The following is a 20,509-nucleotide window of genomic DNA, read 5'->3' on the forward strand; positions in this document are numbered from 1 at the left end:
AGAGGCTGCGAGGTAAATGGAAGACGGTTATAGCCTAGTCAAGAATCTGTAGGGAGTTTCAAGTTAAAAAACACTCGGAGACTTGATGAGGTTTCATTTGTGATGTGTATAGGTACTGTCTGACTTCTGATTCTTTCAGTAATTGCTAAGGAATTATGGTACAGTATTTACTCCGAATAGGGCCGCTTTTCTTTTAATACTTGCTCGAGCGCTTCCCCCACTACTTTCTATTTACGAATATTTGGACAGTTGCCTCTGTGTAGGGTCGTTATTGGAAAATGCTTCGTATCACTCATCGATGATCCGTCATTCGAATTATTTCACTGACAAATGATTGCGAAAACCCTGACGCTGGAACTTGAGTGATGGGGAATGCAAGTAATTTTATATACTATTTATTCAACGCAAGTCAATTTTATCGTGCGAATACACGAAAATACAAGTAACATCGAATTGAATTTATACTTTTCGTGAGTTCAATACAAAATAGATCGTCTTTCGTTCGCGTTCAGCAGAGATCTGACAATGCATGGAGAGTATGAGATAAATCCGTAGAATTATTGTTTTCGTCGGTAACATGCATTTCGTTCCTCTCAGCAGCATGCCTCTCAAAATCATTCAACTGCGACGTCGCTCTCGGCTGCTCGATGATTTCTTGGTCGATATAAACTTTCCATTACATATTTTACACCTACCAACAGTCAGGGGAAAAACGAACTGGCACCTTAAAAATAAAACGCAATTGACGCGAATGACACGCGGCCCTATTCAGAGGTGAAGCCGGCGGCCGAGTTAATTCGTACCTGAACACTATTGGTGGGGGGAAGTAATTTCCAAGAATCACATTCCCTTCACCGCCTTCCTTCGTGCCGCTCTATTTGGAAGGAATACTGTATATAAACCCGTACAAATGTAACATGAGTTTTGCCTACAATCCGGTACTTCGAAACTTCGTTTAACTCGAGAACGTCCTTCAACCCTCTTGAATCTTCTTACTTGTGAGAGCAGACTGTCCAAGATTAAATACAAAATCGTGACTTTACCCGAGTGAAAATTAGCGGAAATAATAATTGAACGACCGTAAAGTGTTTCAAATTCTGTGCTTATGACCTTTCTCAGCTTGTAACGATTATTTCGCTATTTTTATTCAGTCCAAGTAAACTTCTCACTCGCAGTTATGATGGAATTCAGTAATTGAACTTTTACAATGATTCCAAAGAACTGGAATTGATTCTAGAATGGTAACAAATAACGTAAACCGCTGCAAGACGCGCAACGTTGGCAATCTCACGTATAACACATGTTGAAACTTTTCTAGTTGGTTAACTAAAAAGTTCAATGTTGGTTAACCTAATCCTATAACCCACTAATCTTTACAAAATTTAACTTGGTTCAAGTATCTGCTCCAAGTTGTATTAAAATCGCCGGCAACTAATTTTCCGGTAAGTTTAACAGTCACCGTAGAAGAATATTAGTTAGAAGATGAGCTGTATTTCTCAAAATTTGCACGGATTTGAAAAATATAGATATTAAAAAAAAAATGAAGGATAAAGTCCCGCAGTTTCTGCTTTGGCAAAAATCGACATGAAGAAACCGAGTTGAAAATGAGCTCAGGTAATTTTTACACAGCTTATACTTAAATTTGTGTTTACGAGTACTTGGTGAGCGCACGAGACATTCGGCAATTAAAAATCATTCGTTTTATAACTTGTATTTCAATATTACCGCGAAATACTGATTCATCCCAAGTTTTCAAGCCGAGCTTGGAGCGTCTGCTGTTAAATATTTCGGCGCGAATCCTGCGCCCCCAGTCTTTTCCATCTCGATCCACTGTCCTGGAAATCTCTCTCGCGCCGTAGATCACAATGTACACGAAGTTAGAGAATAAGCGAGTTTCTGCTCGCAGATTATTTAAATGCAAACACAAAGTTGCAGAGGGGGGCACATTGTTCCATCCCGGTTATTTTACAATTCAATCTGTGCTCGCGTTCGTCGCCCAGCTTCGTTTTCCACCCCAGCCCTCCTCCGCCCCCTAACCCCGACAGAGTCCTCGTCCTCTTCCACCCCCGGCAAAAGTCGACAGGGGCGGGAGCGTTCATTGTGACGTCGTTAAGTCTCCGTGCCTCCATCATGAGGCTCTCCCGTACCTCCGGGAAACTTTGCCTTTTTTCTTCTTGCTCTTATATTCCATCCGATGCCGTCTCTCTTTCTCCCTCCTTCCCTTCCTCCGTCTCTCTCTTCATCCCTGTAATTGTACTTCTCTCGAGTATTTGCATGACTCGGAAACAGAGCCTCGCCTTCGGTCTTTGTGTCTCATTTCTTTCGGTTCTTTTGTTTTTAACGGTCCTGCTGCACCGCACTGCCAAATTACAGGTGAACCAAGATTCACACCTTATTCTTATACCTGCATGTGCAAGAGCTAAAACGTGAGCAGACACTCAGACTTGGACACTTGGTAGAATTTCATAGTATTTTGGTCTATATTACTTAATCTATATACGTATTTTCTTACAATAATGTACAGCTTCGATTTTCACTGTTCCGAATATTTTTTATAGATTTCATATCCGGTATTGGAAAATGATTTTGGTTATCAATTTTCAATTTGTTGCAGCTTGAGGATCTAGCGTCTGATTTGAAAAAAAAAACCAACAACCCATTTATCTCAAAGCCGTAGTGAATTTCAAAACTTGGAACAAACGCTCAATAAAATTACCTTGATTTACTTTCGACACGCCTGTATGTATAACGTACGAACGGAATCGCCGACTAATATAAATATAATATACATATAACATAGAAGGTGTTTTCTTTTTTACCGTGACTTCCGTTCATCGACGGTATGAAAGGTTCAAGAGCAGGCGGCGGGGCCATTTGACGTGTGTACGTTTAATACCGATAAAAATGTTTGTTTAACCCCGGAAAATGCGTATACAAAGCTGCCTATAGTAGCTTTCAATATTTAAGAAAGTAATTCTCTTTCAACCCCGAAAACGTTTCAATCACTAAAGTGTCACATCCCAATACGGCTGCAGTTTACCTTGAATATCCTATAGTCAGTGCACACACAGGCTTAGCGGTGAACAAATCATTTCGATTTACACGCCTACAGAATTTTATGTAACCTGTTTTTGAATATTTACACAAGTCTCTCGTACGCCGTCTTTTAATATCCGCTTTAATCGCTGAGAGGGTTTATGAGGCAATCTAATGGAAGCTCACGAAAATTATCCATCCCGAGTTCAACTTCGATGAACTCCGCAAGTATAAATGTGTAACGGTGAAACCTGACCTGGCTTCCGGTTACAACAGAGGCGAGGATCGTCGTATCACCAATTGTGGCACCTGCAGCGCCTCTTCGTTCCCTTTACTCGACGCGGTACGCGTTTCGACATTTTAACTATCGTGCACGAGTTTTAAATCCCGTCGATAGATTGTAGATATTTTCTTTCGCGATCGAGGAAAACAATTTCAAAGTTGTTGCGTTATGCACAGATCGGAAATAAAGAATACCAACCGCACCCTAACTTTGTTACACACGTATGTACCGAGTATATTATTATGACTACCGGTTTGTTTTTTTATTTGAAAAAGAAAAAAAAATCGAGAAGCACTAGTCAAATTGTTGCTACAAAAATACTTTGTCGAAAAATTCAATCGCGACACCCCTCCAGGTTCTTTAAAAAACGCAATTGTCATCTTGCAGTGGGACGTCGTCTGGGGAGAATTCAATTATCAAAGTCTTACGGAAACGTCGTACGTAATACGATTCAGCGTTCACGAATTGATCTGATCATTTGATAGATTTGATTAATTCGCGGCGAGAGGAGGCATTGCGTCGAAAATTAACAATTTAACGGTAATTACGCGACGCCGTTTGTTCCCAACCTCTTCCCTCCCTCCCTGCCCCTCTGACCGCCGTGTTCTGTATTTTCCGTACAGGTGCTTACACGGGAGGGTGGCAATTATGCTGATGATTTTATCAATTAAATATTAACTCGCTACCGCGGAGGGTCGTTGCCGGGCCGATCGTATCTGTCAATGTATTGTACGGTTTTTTGGGGTGGTGGTTACAATTAGCGTAATGAAATTGACGCACACGCTCCAGACCGTCTCGTCGAATTATAGAGCTTTGATGTTACGCACCGTCGTCTACATGCAGGATCTCTTTTGAATTACTGTTTTCTCCGTAGAACGGACAGACGGTCGTCGTCGTTTTCCCGCTAATTTGTTGACTCCAATTAATCGACGATTAGATTCCCCACGATTCTTCAAATTGGACGTCAAAATTCGATCACATCAATTCAGCGTCCGCTAGGTGGGTATAATTAACGACTCCTTCTTCGAGTCGAATTATTTCACTGTATGCAATGCTGATGTTTTTCTTAAGAGAATTTTAACGAATAAGAGCTATCTGTCGATTCCTTCGATCAGCAAATATTTTACTGCCATAATTACGTATACACGGAAAAAAATTTAATGTAGATTCTACAACTGTTGTGGTGATCATATGGCCATCACTTTTTCGGAGTCAAATCTGCATCAATTGTGGTGGATCTGATCAAGCATATTGTAACTCTTTTACTATTGGTTTTGTTACTCTTATTGTCAGATTTTTAAATCTTGCCACAGTTGCTGTAGATTTAAGTAGAAAAAAGTGCTCTACTTTTATTCACCACGGGAAAAGTAAAATCAACATTATTTTTCGACCCTAACTACTTTGATAAATGAGAGTGTAACGGTAGGCGACGGATTAATCGTTGTTCAATTCCCTAGGAGGTTGAATTATCGTTGTGATATAAATCCATCGTTCAGTGTATTTAGATACATATGTCCAACGGCGATTCATTAGCCCTGCAAGCATTTTCATTCGAGGAAGAAGAAACTCGTATCAAACAACGATCATCAAAGTCCGAAGGCCTGCATATTATACCGTGGCCTCCCTCAAGGGAATTAAAAGATTAACTATATACAGTTCCTCTGAAATCAAGCGGATGAAAACTTTAATAATTAAATTGCTCTTCTACGAAACATGCTCCAGTAGCACATTCGACGTTTTTTCTTTTCTTTTTCTTCCTGTCTAGCTAATTGTAAGTCGCGGGACGAACTCCAAGCATGATTCTGTATGACCGTTTTCCGACCATGTAGTGTGAACAAGTTCTCGTAGACGAGGTCAAAGCGTAGGATACGTATACGCCTGAAACAGCAGGATGAATCCAGGCTGGGAGAAAAAAAAAGATATCGGTCTATGCATTGCCTGCTTCATTTATGCATCTCGTACACTGTTCGACGCAATGCGGTGTAACCGTGAATTAGCGTGAAGAATAATCGTACTAGAGCGATATCATCGTTAGGGTACAACTCTGCTCGCGTACGGTGTGCAGTTTTATGTTTATTTAATGAATCTCCACACATGGTGCACCTGTTATTCCTCACCGTTGGTCCGCACGCGATTCCGATTCGTATCAATCCGATGCTCGTATTTGCAGTGGATTTCTACATTCGCGTGTACGTACCGTTATAAGCGTGTAACATTTCACAAGACAGCGTTGAAGAGGGATGAAACCGTTTTAGACTTTTCCTCACCCCAAGTATTCGTAGCAGGTCCTCTACGAGTAAGAACCTTTCGAGCTTTTATGCGGTTGGTGGTTATTCAGCAGCGTAACTTACAAGGAAAGTAAGTATCCGAGGTGTGTCTCACTGATTTTCTGCTTTCTGTGATATATTGGAGTACGTGAAAAATGTTAGACGCGTATTTTTTTCCGTAATAATTGAGGTGTTTGGGAAGTCAAAAGCAAGCCTACACTTCACCCAAAAAATAAGGGATGCAACTTCTGACGGTGAAAACACTGTGTATCTTTATCATCGCGTCTTGATAACGAAAAATTTCCGATTGATTTTATTAAGAAATTGTACCTTATTATCGAACAGTTATAAAAAAATGGATTTTTCGGAGCAACCTTTAAGGCTAGCTTTTATCCTTTGAACCGCCGAATTAGCATGTGGGAAAAAACGTCTACCACATTTTTTCATGCACGACAACATATCACAGAATAAAGAACATAGGTAAGCTTTCTTTGTTGGTATCTATATATAAAAATTTCTTGAAGCGGTAAAAACAGCGGAACAACTCCCCCAATCGGTGAGCGAAGAGAAATGAATTCACCCATAGGACTTCTTTTCCCCGTTCCTTGTCAGGGAAATAAAAACCACTTACAACTTATTCGATCCCCTCGCTCGTCCTGCTACCATAACTATAACTTAACCTAAACCTGAACTACACCCTTGAGAAACTTTTTCGAATCACCTGAACCCCTCTAAACTTGGTTTACTGTGATGCTCGACCCGTTTTCGTCTTCCGTTGATAATCCGTGCTTAGGTAACGATTATATTCATCATTTACGTAGCTTCGAACACCTTTGAGACACACGTAAAGCTTTTACCGATTTTCTTGTATCTATATTAATCAGGGTGTCTAACTGCGAAGAAAATCTGGAAAACCGAGAATTGTCAGGGAATTTGCATGCGGATAGAAAAACCAGGAAATGACGGGGGATTCGAGAATGTGTCCTGGAACTTTTGTAGTTTCTTCCTTACTATTGGACGATTCTTTAAAACGTAGAAAATTACTCTCCGTGAGAGTACAAGTGACGAAAAATATGGGTTTTGAAGGAATTTTAAGACTTGACAGATTGATGTTGAGGACTATGTAAAATTTATGAAAAGTAGAAACAAGTACTAAAAATAGTTAGCACCCTCAGATTCCTGTTTCTACCTTTATGTTTCGAAAGAATGGCTAATCCTAAACTTACGTTAGTTTCTTAAAATTCGAGTGCTTGGTGATATAATTGTTCATTGAGTTTGAAGCAAAATTGAACTGAAAGAAAAATTGGACTATTTTAAATTACGATGAAGACATCTGATGCATGAAAAAAGAGGTTTTGTTAGTAAAGTTAGGTTGAAATGAGTCCTGGAAATATGTGTATTCTCGTCTGGAAACCCGGGAGATGTCAGGAAATTTGATATGTTATTAACGCTAGACACCCTGTGACAATTATTAGACGAATATTATTTGTTCCAATTAACGTGTCGCATTATACTTATTGTTGCAAATGGAAATCAATTCAATTTTTCATGAATATTTCTGGCGAACGATGTATATCTGTTCTGTGTTCGTCTCTTGGCGACGCCGGCGGCGGCGGAGAACGCACCCTGGCTCATTCGACGATCCCTTGGGTGCAGTTTGCCGTTTCTTACCCCCGGCACTTTTATTGGGGGTCAATTTAGTTTGCACGAAGTCCGACCGTTGAGGAACAAATTTTTAACATCATCACACCCTCAGGAAACCACATCTCGTAGAAACGCCGCTCCGTGTGAGTAAACTTATTAGGTAAATACGGTGCACTGACATTGTAAGAAAAGAATTTATATACCGTTAACAAATGTATATCGGAATACGGTGAAACGAATGTTTTATTATTATTATAAAATTTTAGCGGGCCCAAATAACGATCGTTAGAAATTTATTGATAATTAACAAATCATATTTTGCTCAACTAAAATTTGATAATAATACTTAACGAAACATTTATTTCCCCATATCCAAATATACGTTTGTTAACGGTAAATAAACAATTTTCTCAGTGTAGCCTTTATAGTCTTGCATCCCCAATTACGTCGATTATCATACCGCGAATTATAAATAGATAATTTTCTCAATGCAAATCTATATTCACTCAACTTTTGAGTCCTCACATGTATATTTACACTTTGACAGTACATAAATAACAAACTCAGTCGACTGTCTATATATAATCAAGAATCACAAAGACTGACGGAGTACGCGACAAGTCCCCCCCCCCTTATTTCTGAAAACGAAGGTAACGACGATCGTCACCTGGTAAAGTACAGCGAGAATATTGTTATTTCAAACAGCTTCGTTACAAATTACCTTGCCTGCGGGGAATCCAGGGCTGCGAGTTACTCGAGGAAACAAATCACAATATCACTAGTGTTACTGATTCGAATTGACAGGCGATGAGAACGAACGGGACCGTCTCGAGTGCACTCGATAAAAGAATTGGGAAAAATGAAGGGCTCCTTCGCTCCCGGATGTCAGACCGACTGTCCACGCGGCGCCTCGCGAAACACCGACGCCCCCGTCGCGACGCAAAGTCACCCTCGACGGTAGTTAGCCGAGGCGCCGCCCCCTATTATGCCACCCCCGGGAGAACCAACCCTTGGCTGACGATAGCGACAGGGCGGAGTCTGTCGATCCGACCCGACCCGACGGGGTGGCTCGTGGCTCCTAGCTCGTCTTCGGGGTAACTACAAACACGTACTTACAGAAGATCGCGGTTATTATTATCATCGTCGTCGTGCTATCTACGAACTCATCCCTCAACTCGCCGTACTCTCCGTGCTTTTGGTAACGTCGCACACCGATGCTTGACCGAATCCACCAACACTACTCTCTCCCACTTGGCATATTTGCTACAGATCTATTGTCCGTAACGAGATTTTACATCTTTGGTACATCGTTGTTCCACGTATTTTCTTGTAGTACATCTCTTTCGCTGTTGCGAATTTTTATTTCAGCGGTTTGTCGTACGGCTTTTATCACTCGACTATACAGCTAGATGGTCTATCATTGCGTGGTATAATCGTGAGCCTTTCTTGATCGAGAAACTTTGGAACGAATGTAGCGAATCTTAAACTGTTCTGCGTTCGCTAATCAACGATAAATGATAATTACCATTTAACGTACATACATAGATGTGTCATTTTTTGGAGTCTATTGCACATCGGTTCAACTCCAGGCGTAACGTTTTACAGTGTACCTACTTCAAACCTACGACTATAACGAGACCATTTTCGTTCATCTACCTGCACTTCGCAGCTTATGTCACATCATTGGTTGTTTATACTTAGTTTGTTTCAGCATCTGAGCACGTCGTTACAGTCTATTTCGTGCCTCGAGTCCTAGGGAAATAAATATCTCCTAATGAATAAACGAAGTCATTATTTCTGTAGCCATTTGCGATCTACGAAGTTTCATTTTTTACGTTGATGTTTTTATAATTTTTCAAATTCCGTTTTGCTCTTAATATTCCTTCGGTTTGAACACTGCCTGGGATTTCTTGGAGAAGAACAAACTATTGCAGTATCGAGATTGAACGAGTTTATGAAAATCGTACATATCCATCAGCTCATCTGTATGCGATCATCGTCATTTGCTACTTTTTACAGGTCGTTGAAGAAATTAATCTTGCAAATTAGGTTCTGCGCTTTTTTTTTCACCCTCATATCTTTGGTTGAAATTGAAAGCGAATTGTGATACCCGAATGCGAAAAATTATTGTAACTCCATGTGTGGGTACCATACGGGTGAATTTTTTTAAGGAAGCACAATTCGACGAACCGCAAAAGAGGCTGGTGTCCCTCACTCCCCCGTAGCCACCCTTCACAGCCTATTACGATTCCCGCTACCCTCAAAAGCAATAAATATCCTTCTCGGCTTCTTGTCCCCTGCCAATTATATTCGGTGGTGCAGGGAGGCGTTCGATACAGAAATCACAATGTGCGAACATACGGTCAGTTACACGCTGTATCTCCTCTTCACTCCAACCCTCCCTCCCTCCCTTCCTCCCTTATAGTACCCCGTGATGTATCGTGTATTCGAAGAACCGTGACTTTATTATTTTATCAACGTCGCTTGTTGGTGTTTCATTCTATGTCTGTTTCCATTCTTTTTCTTTTTTTTTTGTTTTATGTTCCGGATGAAATTTGTTTGAATACAGGTTCGGTATGACGGTACTTGCAAATCGACGCGTGTCATTTAATTAAATCAAAGCTCTTCATTTCCGGTTCGCGTTTATGCAAGTCACCGTGGATAGGGTAGGTTTTGTAGTTTGAGTATGAAACTGTGACTCGGGGATCGAAGAGGGTCGAGTACGTTGGGTATACCTATGTGTATACAAAAAGCGTCTAACGTTATATACATTAAATTTTTCCTAAAACAATATTTCTTTTGTTTGGTTTCAAGTTGAAACAGCGACTCAAATACAAAAAAAAAAAAAAAATAAACCACAGTGTACACGTATCTATCTGCTCATAGGTAAAGTGTCATAAAAGTTTTACCCGCTGTACATGCTTTACCGGCCAATTATGCCGTTGCACAAGTTTGATTTCCAGTGTGATAAAATTAAATCTGGTTTTATCAGGTATACCGCAAAGTTTAATGATCCGGCTAGTATACCAGGCGAGATTTACACGTACGTGTGCGTATAATATAATTTGTGAGCGCGCGTACGTTTTGTGCAAACACATAAACGCCCTGCACCTTTACGAGTAACAAGCAACGATCGACGGATCGTCGGCCTCGGGTTATTACGGGAGATTTAAGTGGTTGAACGTATATTTTCAATAGACCCTTGCAGAAAGGTCTTCGCTTAAGCCGCATTGGGGTCGCGTGCCGTGGATTACACTGTGTCTCTCCTTTATGCGCTTGTATGCGATGCATGCAAAGTGCATTCGCATGTCTACTGCATGTTCAGCCCACTTCCACATTCTCGATATATCGGTATAAGAATACGCGTGCAATGTATCCCGCGAGATGCTCTTCAACAAAGGCATGGGGTCTGTTGCACGAAAAGCTTTTTCGTACGTCATACATCGGTACGTGATTAATTGTTGTCAACGAATTTTTTTTCACTTGGTGGAAGCTTGTGGAAACAATCATTCGGGAACTGCAGTATCCTTTACAAAAGGTCGTGCAGATTGGAGATGTTGCACTTCCGCACACCGGTATCGGTACGTATAGAGCTCGAACGACGTCAAGGAGTTGAGGAACCATGTCGAACTAGTTACAAGTCCGTAAAGGACTCGGAGCTATTTCTGTGCCTATTAATTGCTATAACCATATAGGACGGTATTCGTGTCAGGGATGCTGAAAGTTTCGCTATCAATGGAACAAGATTCAAGGAAGAGACTTGAAGCAAATTCCAATGCCTTAGAACTCATTTACGCAATGCGCAAAAACTCTACGAGAATAATCAGTCAAGATGAGTCAAAGGTCAGTGCCTGTGACGTCAGAATTTAATTTATTATACAAGGATCAGACCCAGAATTAGGGGACGGGGAAAATCGGCTTGTGAAAGCGACGATGCGTGTATAATTCGGTAATAGGGTGCCAAGTTTGCGGGACTTGTATTTATACCGGGGTATCGAATAATGGCTGTAAATTATAATGGCGTGTACATGATGCGTGCGTTTAGTATACGCTGTACTGTATAGGTGCAGGAACAGAATGCTTCAGCATTTTTCGTCCGTTGCGGCGTGTCGTCCGTATAACTAAAATCACTGCGGTATCGGGAACATACTGCTCAGTCAATTAGTTTAATAGGATGACAGTTGTTGCCAGTGTCCCTCCACGTCCCTCGTTGACGAGGCGCAGAGTCACGCCTCACCGGAACGGCCGACCTGACTTGCTCACTTAATACTTGCGCTTGCTATGCATACATACTCGACTTGCCATTAGACGTGTAATCTATACGGAAATCGCGGGACTCGATACGCAATTAACTTTGACGCAAAGTGCTATTATTTTGAGATCGTCGAGTAAGCCCTCACGGACAAAAGAAAAAAAAAAAACCACCTTGGGTGTAAATTCGTACCCCCAACGTGAGCGCTGTTTGTTAATTTTATTTCCCCAAAGATCCGCGTGCTTCGCAGCTATACGACTGTTTTGGAAAAATTGAAGCGCAAGGAAGCGTCTTGAACGTCTTCACAGTCAACACGGGTAAAATTATTATCGTGGTTATTTGAACTGACGGAACTTGAGTATTATCACGTGGTTCCATGATGCGACCTACGGGTGACTGCGTCGAGGAGACTCGCCGGAGAGAGTAACTTCTGTAATAACAGTAATCTGTGTATCTGAAATCCGCTCAACACTAATTGTCAGAGGATAATACAGATTACAGCCCTCCGCGCAAGGTGTATCTCCGCAACAGCAATCTGAAACAATCGCGAACCCAATCCGATACATTTGCCACAGTCAGCGTATATACGGATTTTCGATTATTTCTTTATTACAATTTATTGTCAGTCTTTTGCTGAGTATAAGCTGTCTTGCGGAATGGAGGAAGTATAGCAGTGGTGTATTCTCTAATTTCATATGAATTAAAATCAACTACGTCTCACATTCAGTTGCACAAAGAAATAGAAGACATCTCTTAACGATATCTACTTGTAATGGACGTGTGAAGTAAAAATATCCGAATGACATTTGCAAGTATATATGTATGTCTGTCATTAAATTATAAATCAAGTACGATATCCACGAGACATTTTACTCCAAAGGTCAACAATGGACACGTTAAACGAGATCATTTTTCGAGGGTTGCAGGGACCTCTTCTTACTTGAAGTGTGTGCGCAGGGTTCATTTCGGCACAATGCCTGGTCGTTAGGGTTGGAAGAGTTATAGATCAAGGTTGTTGTCCCAGTTAACACTTAAACGGGGTTTAGCTCTGGTTCGTGAAACCCCCTTGCGTGAACTCTCTCGCTCTCTCTCTCTCACTCGACCGCCCCTTATTGGGGCTTTTTCACCATACGCGATCCCCGCTCGAAACGATGCTAGAGATCAGGGTCGAAACATATGTCGCACTTTTCGACGCCGCATTGTTAGACACGTACTAATTTTCCACAAATCTATTCGGAAGCATTGGCGTTATTACAGAGAGGTGGACCAATCATTTAGCTTCTGTAACAGGCGACCGCTCGTACTTGTACCAATGTTAACACGGTGGTGTTGAGTGTAACACCGAAAACATTCTTTGCAAATCGACACCGTTTGGTGTTGATTTTAACACTATTCGATGTCAAAAGAAGTACCAATGGATGTTATTCTGTTCATTTTTCTCTGATCGGTGGTGTATTTTACACCAAACGGTGTCCACTTTTATAGACGTCATACATTTTGGAATAAAAAGGTATAACGCTCCATTCGAAGCGTCAAACTGTCTATTTGTTAAAATTGCGTAAAGATGAATGAATGTGGAAAACAAGTTTATGATTCGTTACTTTTGTTCCTACTCTAATATCGTCGGTCTTCACTAATCCACGGAACGATGACTTACTTGTGTTGATCGCGAAAGGGATCGTACGGCTGGTCTTGGGGTTCGTGAGAGTATAACAGTTAGCTTGTAACAAGTATTTACTATTCCAACGTTCAGCTTCGAAAAGTCGTAAAGACCCTAATAGGCTGTGGCCACAATGGAATATTACCATCAATAGCGAGTTACGACGGCCGCGTGCCGCGTAGTATAATAATAAAGAGATCCTAGGTCTATTGTTGAGTGACTCCACCTTTCCTCGCAAATAACTGATGTTAGGCTACCCGCATGCAAACCGCTTCGTAATAGGTTTATTATGCGGCAAATACCGTCTAATCGACTTTGCATTGCACAAAATTGTACAAATACGGTACTGCTCGGTATAGATTTAATTCCATAGACCCATAACGACTTGTACATGGGATGGTAATCGCAAGCGTCGCGGCGTCGTTCGAATTTAAGCGACACTAGAAATATCAACGGACGATGTCTTGTCTTTATTATTTATAAAATAAACCATGTACGAATTAGCTTTATTAATCCTCTGATAAAAGAAACAATATCTGCTGTTGATATATATCAATACATATAGGTTTACAATGTAATGTTAAGATTGTCAGGGGTTATTTGGCCAGCAAAATGAATTTTTTCCTAATTGGTCAAGCCAACATTCATTTTGAACTTAACGCCATCATTTGCTACTAAAAACAGGCCCAGCATTTCGAGAATTAACATGAATAGCTCATCGTCGGTCGGTAAAAAATGATCAGCTGTAGTCCGCTTCACCAGCAGCTTGAACGGAACCTTCGAATTACGTGCAGAGCCATCTGTGGAGAGTTAAATAACTTAACCTAAGGGTGCCTCAACGGCCTTGCGTTGGTAGACCCTTGCGCAGAAAACTACCCCTCTGTTCCCTGTCTGTAATTCCGATCATGTCGTCACGGACTGTATCTGCCCCAGGTTCGAATTCGACAACGAGCTTTAACCAACGACCAGTAACGTAGATATCTCCTTTCTCGCGCTGGTTTATTACCGTTGTTGGCCAAAGTATCTATGGAAACCATAAGTCAAGTGTTGTGTACTCTAATATTGTCCTCCTACGTTGCCAGTAAACCGGCACCTTTGGCTTTGGTATACATACTGGATATAGGAAGCTGAAATATGTTTACTAGATACTCCAATGTCAAATATTGTCAAGTACAGCAACTACGTCATGTTTACCCTGTTTTTTCCTCGTGGAACAACAAACAGTGATCGTCTTTTTGTGAAACTCATGTTTCATTGGGTCTCTAAATATTTTCTAATCACTCTTTCTTTCCCTTTAAACTTTTATTCCAGTCTTTTCGAGGGTGGTATCGAACATGGGAAAGTGAGCTCAGATCATCGGACACAGATCTGGATATCCTAATTCAAAATTATCCATGGTACATCCATCCGGCGATCATTGTAGCGTGGGCCACCCTAAACCGACATCATAATCACACGTAGCCCTCTCGGCTACAAAGGAATACAATCAGAACTCAGCGTAGCACGGGATGTATTGTTAATATTCACCGTGCACCGCTCAACGCTCACCGTTCAATGCTATCCCTAACTAAATACTGTCCTCGGCACGCCCTACTCTAATGGGGACGGTCGTTCCTGACGCTTTATGTCTGCGGCTCCGAAGCACATCGAAGCCGTCTACATGCATGCACATCTATTCGTACACTCAGGTATACCTGCAGCAGCGTCGTTCTGGTGCGCAAAGAGTTGTAAAGAATCCGGCCTCCGAAAGACGGCGCCTTCGGAGAACGCAGGCTAAGCGAATTGAAAAAGGGTTGAGGGATCTCTTAATCTCTTGATAATCCATGGCTTACACGGAATACAGTGTAAATATTGATTCCAATCTGTTGGCACTACAATACCGTCTCTTCAATGCTCTTCCATACCTCTTTCAATGCTGGACACGAGGCGCTGTCAAAACAGTCATTACTGACGCTTGTAACCTCCGATCGTTTAGATCAACCCTTTCTGTAATACTTATAGAGAGACACGTTGGGGACACCCCGAATTTTTCTCCTTTGCATGCACGAGCCAATGTCCGTGCAAACAATTATATCTCATCTCCAGAATATTGGAGATTATCTCATGATACTTTTGCCTTTAAGAAATTTCCTCATCACCAGCTAAACTTTGATGAATTATTATTTTCTCTTGAAGTATTTCAAGGAGATTGAGAGAATCTACGATCATTGATAACTTCCATTGGGAGCTGAAGTTGCTTAACAATTATCATATGGAAATTCTCAATCAGGGCTAGAAAAATGTTGTTTATAGCATCAAGGAAAGCTCCATTCTCGCTACAAGAATGCCACCAGTTGTGTTACCGCTAATCGTGAAGATCCAAGGATCCTCCCTATGTCGCAACAATGTACCAGGGAGCATTCGATGGCGGAGCAAAGTCCGCCCCAAACAGTAAAATTCTCTACGAATCGAGGTGCTCAAGTTTTTAATACCTTTGCCCCGCTGGTGAGACGTTTTTTCATCCCTGAAGGTGCAGTCTCCCAAAATCCTAAAAGACCGCGAAAGAATCAAATGCATTTTCATATGTACGAGCTTGTCATTTGATACGGAATAGTGAGAAACTGTCACTTAAAATGGCTGAGTTGAAGGTAGAGTAGCTCAGATCAGTAAAGAAGATCGTTGAATCAATATACGAATACGCATTCACTATTCCCAGATAAAAAAAAACTTCTCTAATTGCACTCATAACGACGTTCAACTTAAGCTTGGATACCGCAATGGAAAAATCGTACCATCACAAAACAAATGATGAATATCTAGACTACTTTGACCGCAGGCACACAAAATCCCGAACATCCTGAGAATAATTGACATTCGATACGAGCGAATAATCTGTTGTAAAAAATCGTCTTCACAACGCCAAAGCGGAAGCAAATCCAGCAAATCGCAATTGAATCTATGAATTATTGAGGTGTAGGTCTAATTCTGGTCATGTCAGCTTCTGACGTGTCGACGGCGAATCTAATCGTAAGATAGTCTCGCATATTGGCTATCGCCTGCGGCGGATTCGTGGCGGACTTAACGCGGCCCCTTCTTCTCGCCCTCCGTTTGACGAACCCTCGGGACGTATTGGCAGCTATTACGCGATGATTACCCAACAGTATGTGGGTGTAATACGAGAAATACGCTGTTGTATAGTTTCATTCGGCAAAGTAAAGGATCTGGTAACAGTCTAGTAAACGCGGCTCACATTCGAAACTGGACTGGTTCAGGACTCGTGGATATACCAAGCCCAAAAGGGCACTGTGCTCGACACGCACGTATGGCGCTGCATCTGTCCTACGAGCGTGCAAAATTACAGTTATTGCTTACGGTACAGCATTTATAATGTCGGTGATAAATGTGGCATGATCAACCAGGGTAGTCCGGTCTCTCTTCTTAACCAACAATAAAAGGAAATAAAAGGAACGTCTTCGATTGATTCGACTTAACGGTGGACGAGGCTTTTTCCATCTTCAAATTTCCAGGTTCCCAGTGGTTTGCTAGTTTTTTGGAATCAAACCCGAAAGAAGCTCGCTTTCTATTGAAATTTGTGGTGTCTATGATAAACGTATCGTTTTTTTCCCCTGTCACGTGCGACGCTAGTCATTGGAACATAAAATTTTGTCGGAAAGAAAACTGGTTCCACTTTTGATTCCAAAAAAATAGTAAGCCACTGGGATCCCATTAACGAACCTTACTGTACACGAAAAAGTTTGAGACGGCTCAAGTAAAGCACCGTGAAAGTATTGACGATAAGTTGTGTAATTTTCCAACCTACACACGTGGTAGACATTGATCAGCAGCAAATTTTAGCCCGGCACACATTTCTGTTTGCTCTTACCATTCTTTCTAAACTCTCCCATCAATTTCATTTAAATTTGACATTTGAGTGAGATAAAGATCGGAAGAGTAGCACACTAATTAACTAATATTGAACGATGTTTGTTTTATAGCCGAAGAGAGAAGGGAAGCGAAAAATGTGTCAAGACTTGCGTTGTTTGTCCAAAAAGACCTCCGGTGACGCAAATATGTTTCATCAATAAATGAATACGAACAGTGACGTATAACCCTAACAGCGGGTGAAAGGCTACTGTGGGCTTTTCATGTGAATGCAGTTGGCCAGAACCAGCCGAAACGAACCCTTCCTTCCCTAATCCTGATCCAATCAGAGGTCGCTCCAGGGTCGATTACTGCCTAGTCCTTGCCGGCCACGAGCCTCCATATATCCTTCGGTAAACGTTTATTATTTCAAACAGAGTTACACCCCCGCAGCATGTTCGCTTTCGCATATATCCATTATGCGTGTGGATTCTATTGACGTTATTACAGGCTGAAAACCCCTTTTGCACGTGGTCTATTCGTTCTGTCTGTCGGTTCGTAATTCCGGACGATATGTCTCTGTTGCTGCAACTTGGCGTCTACGGGCGTCCATTGTTGCCTATCTGCCTACTATATTACCGCGGTTCGCCACGCGACAGCTGTCCGATTTTATCGAGAACTCTACCGATACTTTGATCAACCGCGATTCAGATTCATTCATCGCCCGATTTTTATCGGATCTTTCGCCCAAGATACACCATTGATTCTTTAAAGGTACCAACACCGTTTCCCATGACCAGGACAGTTTCGCTACTGCAGACCAATCCAGGTCACCGTACGTTGTGCTTCTTCTTTCCCGTCTCGATTTTCATCGTCGAATCTCGAGCATTCGCTGAAAAATTTCCTTCGACGGGGTAATTCCGAAGTGCCTAAGCCCAGTGACGCACGTGGATGTAATTCTCACCCGAGTGTCGAGTCGCCGCGATCCCCTCGAATGAATATTTCAAAGCTGCCCTCGGCGCTGTCAACGAGCGAAGACCATTTGTGTAATCTATTAGTACGCGCTGTGGGACTCCGGGACGAAGCCCTTTGGTTGTCGTGTGAGGTGCTTATGCGGTTGGTTAAGCTCGGGGTGCTGGTCCGGGGTGGTCTGGGGTTTTTGGCCCTGCCGTATGTAATAATAGCCACGAACTCCGCTCGGCTTCGATTCCGTTTCACCGAACGTTGGAGCCTTAAAATCCGCTTAAGGACTCTCCCGGCCACGAAACGATTGGGACGTGTGTAACGCGTGCACACGACGCACAGACGCATGTAATTTACATTATACCATTGCCTACTCTCCGTGATGATGTGCAATTGGGCTGCACTTCCCTAGTCTTGGAAGTTATTAATTCCTTACGCGACTGCGTGCTAATATCGCGATTTAATATGGAAAAAATGAATTTAACCCAGCGCGAATGACATTTTCTTTTCTCTTGCCTGCTCAAATCATTGTACGGAATTGCGTCGGTGGATTCGAGTTGTGATCTCACCCAGTCCACGATACGCCGCTGGCGGTCTTACCGCTGCAATCACGTCCGAGCCATTGTAAGCATCACAATGACGAGAAATATTATTCTTCGTCAGTTATGGGGATATATTGATACCGCTTAGAATCCAAAGGTGCTTTGTCCTGTCTGTTCGCGGGACGACCTATCAAAACACTCGAAGCTGTTGCAACAGCCGCCTTGAACCAAGAATCCTCACTGCCGTTGCCGGTGCGTCCCGTTCACTGGCATCGGATTCCTGGCTGCTATATATAATTACAATATTCGAATACGTTTCTAATATCAACAACAAATGTGTATCCCGCCTATGGATATGTTTCGTCATTTGTTGTTACTCGCACTCACGTGTAATGGAACTTTTGAAATGAAATCTGCCACAGGATTTATGAAGTTTTATTGGGTTTTAGGAAGTAGATAACGTGTTCGAATGTCGCGTGGTTGATTTTATCAATTTCTTACTGACAAAGAAAGTTAATGTCATTGTCACGGTAGTTTTAACCATTTTTATGGTTACGACGAGACTCATAATAGTTTATCTTAACTTCGAATGAAGTTCGAGGACGGTTTCAATCTCATTTCACTTTTAGAGTATTGTTCAACAATTCATGCTCCTTCATACGGAAGTATTTGAGAAACTTTCTTCCGAACTTGATCGGTATTGAAGAAATGTCTGCAGCGAATGAGATCTCAACGGCTTGTTACATGCATGTTATTACATGTTCAACCCTTACTTCCCATAAATATAACCATACTTTTTGCCAAGTAACTCTATAATAATGGTATTTAAGGTATCGCGTACAACGTTGTTCAAACGTGTTTACGATAAACCAGAATACGTTGAGCGAAAACATGTCTTCATCCAATAACTTGTGTCGAAAAAACTTTGAAATCAATACGGATATCGGTTATTAAGCGCCAGCCTGGCAGTCCGCACTGTAAAAGTGACAAAAAAGCTGCAGTGAAGTGCTGTAGAAGTTTTGAATTTCGACGTCCTTTGCCACGTGCAGTTCTGTTATCTGAATAACGCCCCGACCATGGTCTCCGGTCCGAAGCCGCCCCCAGTGAACGACAATGCCGAGCCTCGAGTTGAGGACAAAGCTAAACACCCAAAATATTGGTAAATCCGTGCATTCAGGAGCGTGAAATATTTCCAATTGTTAACGGTAATCCTGTTACTCGGCCAAGCGGTCACGTCTCGGTTATACAGTGGTCTTCCTCCTAGAGGAATCAAGAAGGTGTCCCGAAGGACTTCCGCTGCTCCTCGGCTGAGCCTTTTTCCGTTCTCCCGAGAAGGCGACAAAGAAAATATAGTTCCGGCTTTATTACCACACAAAACACATCGGGCGCCTTGCTCCAAAACGCGTCCAATTGAAGGACACTTACCACTTCACGAGCCGATTCACTTCTCTGCCCTCTGCCCCCGGCTCCTGAAATTCCCGCTGAGATTTTGACCGCCTGTTAACTTCGGGAGTACCTGGAGCACTCCAGAAACCAACAGCGGCTTCCAGAGTCCCTAGCGTTCGATCAGAACTTTATCCGGTTAGTGCGTGAGCGACCGCAATATTGTGACTGCCGGAAATGCTCCCCCCGTGTGCGGAGGTATGGCATGTATGCGTAGGTGAGTAAGTAAGTTGGGTGCTCAATCCCTTCCCACACGTCGCGTGCAGAGAGAGAGAGAGAGAGAGAGAAAGAGAAGGATTTTTCTCCTAAGACGGTGGAGAAAAATAACATCCTCCTCCCCAGAAAACATGATCTTCGTCGAGCCGAGGACCGCGGAGCGAGGAGAATTTTTATACGCCACGGAAGGTAAAGTTTATAAATTATGAATATTTAAGGAGCATCTCTCCGCAGCAGCACGCCAGGCCGCGGGGCTTTTACAGACATATTTACGCTGGAAAATAAGGTGCTTAGGCGGCGCTCACCCTTTGCCCGTATATACATTGCGCGGGTATATACGTGTGTATGCATATATATTATCGT

At 42.2% G+C, this 20,509-nt stretch overlaps 1 protein-coding gene and 1 long non-coding RNA gene across 2 annotated transcripts in view; one reads left to right on the top strand and one right to left on the bottom strand.

Annotated features, from left to right (window-relative positions):
* Positions 1–8,071, bottom strand: part of LOC107221418 (SKI family transcriptional corepressor 2) — a 29,393-nt gene extending 21,322 nt beyond the window's left edge. Inside the window, exon 1 of the mRNA XM_015660404.2 lies at positions 7,952–8,071. The gene's annotated coding sequence lies outside the window, so the exon portion shown is untranslated. The remainder of the gene's footprint in view (positions 1–7,951) is intronic.
* The window catches only part of LOC124295068, an 80,327-nt gene that overhangs the window by 24,332 nt on the left and 35,486 nt on the right, over positions 1–20,509 (top strand). The window lies entirely within an intron of this gene.

This window comes from Neodiprion lecontei, chromosome 6 (genome assembly GCF_021901455.1).
Source record: "Neodiprion lecontei isolate iyNeoLeco1 chromosome 6, iyNeoLeco1.1, whole genome shotgun sequence".
Lineage (NCBI taxonomy): Eukaryota > Metazoa > Arthropoda > Insecta > Hymenoptera > Diprionidae > Neodiprion > Neodiprion lecontei.